Genomic DNA, 6,361 nt, shown 5'->3' with positions numbered 1-6,361 from the left:
TGTTTACCTCTTTAGAGTTAAAATATATTATTTCCAATGAATGAATCGGTGTGCATGTTTTAAAAGATACCTTACTTTTTATTTTCCTTATTATAACAATTATATTCATTCTAGAGAATTTAGAAAATAAGGATAAACACAGTAATAACTTAAAAATGGCCTCTAATCTCACCTAGAGATACAGTTGTAAAGTTTCAAATTGAGAATTACAAGTCCTCTCATGTTGTTTTTCTTTTTCAAGATCGTTTTGGTTACTGAGACCCTCGAATTCCCATATGAATTATAACAGCAGCTAAACAGTTTTTGCAGAGAAGCCCACTGGGATTGTGATCGAGACCACGTAGAATATACGGATCACTCTGGGGAGCACTGCCATTCCAAGAGCACTGTCTTCTGATCCAGGAATGTACGTGGCATGTCTGTCCAGGTATTTAGGCCTTCTTTAATTTTTTTTCAGCAATGCTTTGAGTTTACAGAATATTATTTTACTTTTTTTCTTTGCCTTTATACTGAAGACAAGTGTGCAAGGTACCGGGATCAGAAGTGTATTTTAGCCCCGCCCCTGGCTGCCAACATGGTCGCTGCGCTCTTGCTTTGCCTTGTGTACAATCTTGCACAAAATAGGACCTCAGTAACTCTCTCTTGAATGAATGATTATATGATTGAAGGATGATGCTTGAGAGTCCTTGTGATGATTTTTTCCTCCAGCCTTTCCCCAATTCTTAACTATGCCCTTTCTCTTCCTAAACTCCAGCCTGGTTTTCAACCTGCCTGTGACATTGATTTTCCCTGTCTGTAGACACTTCCTTTCACTGGTTCACGATAATGTTACATGTGGGCTGTGGAAACTTGCTAGATGTCAAGAAATAGCAAATCCATTGCATGCTAGTATTTTTACAGTGTGGTATTTTTTATCGATTGAAATTAAAACAGGCTGACCCCCTGAGCCCTCCCGTGAGCTCTTTTCACTTTCCTACATCTGATACTGCTCTGGTTGCTACATGTGCCCTTCCCCCAGCCTTGGTTTTTGGGTTGAGTAAGTCATCATCAGTGGACCCCTCTCTTTAAAAGATGAAGAGAACATTGTCTCCTTCTCCCTGGTTGGGGACTTGGATGAGATGAGATACCAGATAAAGAATGGAGCTCCACCTCATTCTGACCCCCGCTCTTTCTGTTCTTTTCTCCAGAGGAAAAGAGTACAATTCAACAGTATAAAGATTGATTGTGAGCTAATGAGATAGACAAGACAACCGAAAATTTATTAAATATCCTTTCATGGCAGAAACAAATGTATTATACACACAAAAAGCACATAAAGCACGGTAGTACTGTGGTTACAAACATGGGTCTGAGATCGAGTCCTGCTCTGGAGTGACCAGTCCTGTGAGATGGAGAACTGGTAGGTCGGCTTAGGCTCTCCAGGACTGGTTTTCTGTCCTGCAGAGATGGGTCTCGCTAGGCTTCCCTCCCCCGTAGAGGTGCTGTGGGGTGTAACTGTCACGCGTGCACAACTGCTCGTTCCTCGTAAGTGCAGGATAGCATAGATTTTGCAGTGATGGCTTTATGACCGCCCCGTGTAGACTCTCAGTGCTCCAAAGGGATGCCTTGTGGTTTGGAGATGGGATTCTCATTTCTGTAAATACCCAAGGATTGTGGTATTGGGCCCTGCTGAATTGAATCTATTCTTTAGAAAGTACATATTGTAGATATATTTTTCAAGCATGTGTGCTTTATTTCTTTTATTATTTATAGTTCTACCCTCTCATCTCTTGGTGTGACTTTTCATGGAATCCAGGAAACAGTCCTAAGCTACCTGCCTCTTCACTCTTCTCCGTGGTGGTTTTCTTCCCTGACTAGAAGAGGGTTTTGCACAGGAAATTTTATTTGTTCCCCTTTTCCTGGAGTCTCTCTTTCGGTCTGCCCATCTCTCACCTGCCCATCTGTCCATTTATCTACCCACTCATTCTTCTGACTTGTTCCAAAAAGCATTTCAGGCAGCTTACAGAAGAACAGATACCAAATAAACAGGTTAGAAAATTGGGCCAAGTTCAAACTGTGAGGCTAGAAGGCGAGCCTGTGTGATGGTTGCAGCCATGAGACACACGCCTCTGCCCTGTGACTTATAAGATCGACAGCATGAGTGTACCTGATGCTCCCAGCAGACACAGGGTAACAGGGTTTGTGTGAGATGCTCACTGGCTGTGAAATAAATAAGTGGCTCAGGAGAAGCCCAACCTTTCCAGCTACAAAGGCTTAGGAGAATATTTTGAGTGTCTTCCAAAATCAGGGTATTGCATTGTTTCTTTTGTCAGAGTTCTACGTATAGTTGGTTACATTCTATACCTGGAAATTTCTCCAGAACTTCTTACCAAGTGAGTGCCATTGCTCGGGGATGAGGTGGTTCTGCTCATTGACGGGGGTTGGCCAGAAACCGAAAATGACAGCTTCAAAGGAGCCTGGGATTTGTCAGTTATGTTTTGTCAGTGCTGTAGATTTCAGGAAATGCTTTCACACTTTCTCTCCATCTGAGGCGGCAGCGTGCTCTCTTAGCAGCATCAGGAGCTCAGAGCCACGGGATGTTGGGGGCGGACTGCACTGCCGTCAAGACAGCCAAGCTAGTCACTGAAGGCGTGGTCCTTTCACATAGTGCATTTCATGTTCTATAGTAGAAGGTTTCAACAGGGAGTTAATTAACTGAGTTAATTAACATTTAATAAATATGAAGCTTTGATGAAAAGTCTGTTATAGGCAGAATATAAGTTGTGAACACTTTGAAAACGGTTTCATTACAGAAATTTCAGTAGGGAAGATAAACAGTTTATCTTATTTATGCCTCTCTTTTAAAGTAACACAGAAACAAGGCAGAAAAGGCAGAGGATGATTTCTGTTATTCCTCTCGGCTTGCAGGTGCCCTCACATCCAGTGGCATCCATCCAGACACCAACACTGACACTGGCCATGCTCAGAACTACCTCAGCCCTGAAGACACAAGTGACAAATAGAAGGGGGCCGCGCCCTGTTACAGCAGGTGCTCTCACTTTGTGGGTCCTTATGTAACTGCCCGGTGTTAATCAGGATCGCCCGTTCTACATTGTGTGGCGCTGCTGCGGTGTCTCCTAGTTATTTGTTTCTGTAAGTACTCGTGTATTATTCTCCAATGTGTGTTACTACACATCTAAAAATGCTTTTTACAGATGAAAAATAATGTATATTTAATATAATAAGTCTGAAAAAAGGGACAAAAGAGGCTATCCAGGTCCCACTACTCAGAAATAATAATGAACACTTTAACATCTACTTTCTGTTCTTTTCATCAGTATGTATCAGCTCTGTCATAAAAACCAGTGAGCACTCTGTGCCTGTTTACTGTGTGGAGACCTCCATTTTCCATTCGGCTTATTACATGTTTTTCTACAATATTCTATCTCCCCTGGCATGATTTTTAATGACCAGTATAGCATTATGTCTTGTGGAGGCATTGTCCATTTTACTTCGGACTTAAATAAACTTTTAAATTCCAAGTGTACTTAACTGAAATACTGAAAATAGAACTGTGGTGGTACCAAAAGAGCCCTACCTCCCTTCCCCTTATTTCCTGAGTGTAAAAGCTGTTGCCAATATGGTGTATATATTTCATGACCTTTATGCCTATGACATATATATATACCCATACATAGATACATACATACATATGAGAAATCTATGTATATGTGTGTATATATGCTTTTTTGAAAAATAAGGCCATACTATATGTTTTCTGCAGCTCGCTTTATTCACTCAGGGGTATATCATAGACGTCCTCCCACTCCAGACTCACCCGGTCCTTTCAGATAGACTGGAGGGGTCTCCTGATGTGCAGGTGTGGTCTCTTGTGCAAGGACACCATTGGTGGGAGAGTGCTGTGGACAAGGCCCTGGGCCACGGGGAAACGCCGGGCCCCTCAGTGCCCACAACTCGCCGTGATTTACCGCATCATTGTCTTGATGGTGGACACTTAAGTTTTCTCCATTTTCCACTGTCAGAAAGGATGTTTGACTGGCATCTTTCTTTAACAGACATTCCTGTGATCTTGTATGAGCATGCCTTTAGTTAAGTCTTCTGGAAATTTAGTCCCTGGATGTGACATTTATGTTCATCACAGGCTACTTTCAAGTGACTAGAAATTCCTTCTCCAGTGTGGAATGAAAAATGTAGAATTACTTATGTAACCAATTCTCTATTGCTGGATATGATTTCACTTCAGCTTTTCTTCCCACCAGTGTAACCACTACATCTATTTGAACTGATTTTTTTTCTAAACGAAACGATTCCTAGAAGTGGGGTTGAATCAGTGTGTACACACGTTTTCAGAGTTTACATATCCATTGACATGTCATCCTCCAAAAAGGTCGCTCACAGTTTTTTCTCCCACAGATGGACACTAGCTACAATATCTTTTAAAAATATTTACCAATAAGATGAGCAAAAGTGCTTTTTCATTGTTTTAGTTTGCATTTGATGACCAGTGAGGTATTGAGCATTTTTCACTCATTAGCCATCTGACTTTTGAAAAGTGAATGATCCATTTTGTCCTTTGCACAAATTTAAGTGAGGAAGCTTCTTTTTGATTTGTGACAGCTCTTTGTATGTTATGAACATTAATCCCTTGTCTTCATCAACATCTATCACAGAGTTTTTCCTTGTCATTTCTTTCGTTTCATTTTGTTCAGTAGGTTTATATTTGTTGTGGCTCAAAATATTCTTAAGATAGTAAATGTCTTCCTTTTGGGTTTTATCTTTGTTATTATTCTTAGAAATACTTTCTTATAATGGTATAAATATCTTATGTAGGTTTATTTAATGTCTAAGATGGAGATGATAATAGTACTTGTTATAGTGAGGAGAAGTTGAATTAATGTGAGCAATGAGTTGTATTTGCTGTTATTAGTATTTTAATATTTAAACCACTATCTGTAATTTTTTTGTGGTCATTATGACAGGAATAGAATTTGTTCTTTCCAGGTGATTCTCTGATTGTCCCAGGACAATTATTGAATTCACAATTTGCTCTTTGATTTGAAATCCCACATGCACAAAATACTTATGTACACTAGAGTCTCTTTTTGAGCTCATGCTATATTTCTGTCAATCATACTTCCTTACTCCAGCGCCATATCTTACATATTGTAAAAATTAATTATTATCTGACAGTGTGATTTTTTTTGTTCTTTCCTTCCATCCCAAACTTTCTTGGCTATTATTATGACTTTATTATTCCTAAAGAATTCTAAAATATTTTGTTCAAGTTAAAAAAAGTCAGATAAGAGTATTCATGGGATTTTTATTAAGTTTTGAATTATTTTTAGGAGAACTTCCATATTTAGAAAACTGTTTTCCTCCATGCAATATGTTGATGTCTCTACATTCACACATCTTATTTACCCCTCAGTACAGTCCTGTAGTTTTCTCCATGTACAACATGGGCATTAATTTTGAGTTTATTCCAGATTATTGTTGATGTTTTTCTTAATTTTTTAAGTGAGAATTTTTTGCTATTATATTTTTTAACTGTTTAAACTGACACCTAGGAAGGCAGATTCGGTTTGTAAATACTCACTTTGTAACAAATCATTTAAAATTGTAAGTATTAAGTAATTGTTCCAGGATCCTTTCTTTTGTGTTTTTAAATATTTGTTTCCAATATTATCAAAATGGTCATAGCTAAGAAGTATAGGTGTGGAGACTGATGGAGAGAGGTAGTGTGGCTCATGTACAAACTGTGAGCACTTTCATGGCTGCCTTTAGGCTGGAGAAGCCCCAGAAGAGCCCAGGTTAGACCAAGGGTGGCTTTGTATGCACTTGAAAGCCAGCTTTCCTACCTGTATGGTGAAGCCTGGTGGGCGTGGCAGGTAGATGATCAAGGTCTGATCAAGGTCATTGGCTGCACAGAGCACTGTGTCTGTGAGAACTGGAGTCCATCGCCATGGGAAATGCTTGGTGCCAGGAACACTGCAGGGGAGCTGGGGAGTCTGTTTGTTAAGGATTTCCCAGTCCTGGGAGTTGGAAGTTCAGACTCTGCATTCAGATCTGAGTTTGAATTCATCCTCTCTTGTTTACTGGTCCTCTGACTTTTGTCAAGTTATCTACCCTCTTTGAACTCCTATTCTCTTATCTCTCAAAATAGGAGAATTACGGCCTGCTGCTAGAGTGTTTGATCAGGATAAATGATTTGTTTCTATAAGATGCCACGTACAGTCACAAGCTCAGTGAGAAATGGGCTGTCACCTCTTCATCTGCAACTCAGTGCTCGACAGGACATCGGGGCAAAGCCAGTCCGTAATTTGTTTGTGATGCAAGTAGGAACAAAATTAATGTCTTGCCT

The 6,361-nt window shown here is 39.9% G+C and overlaps 1 long non-coding RNA gene across 3 annotated transcripts in view; it reads left to right on the top strand.

Annotated features, from left to right (window-relative positions):
• The first annotated feature begins 324 nt into the window (after positions 1–324).
• LOC135318886 (uncharacterized) overlaps positions 325–6,361 on the top strand; it is a 33,216-nt gene continuing 27,179 nt past the window's right edge. For 2 of the 3 annotated variants that reach the window (XR_010377287.1, XR_010377286.1), the window contains exons 1-2: positions 2,754–3,132; positions 6,164–6,335. This is a non-coding gene — a long non-coding RNA (uncharacterized LOC135318886). Of the gene's footprint in view, positions 428–2,753; positions 3,133–6,163; positions 6,336–6,361 lie in introns of those variants that run through there. The other variant, XR_010377288.1, reaches the window with a different exon arrangement.

Source organism: Camelus dromedarius, chromosome 22 (genome assembly GCF_036321535.1).
Source record: "Camelus dromedarius isolate mCamDro1 chromosome 22, mCamDro1.pat, whole genome shotgun sequence".
In the NCBI taxonomy this organism is placed as follows: Eukaryota; Metazoa; Chordata; class Mammalia; order Artiodactyla; family Camelidae; genus Camelus; species Camelus dromedarius.
Note: the sequence above shows the minus strand (reverse complement) of the source record. Positions and strands in the feature narration are given on the sequence as shown.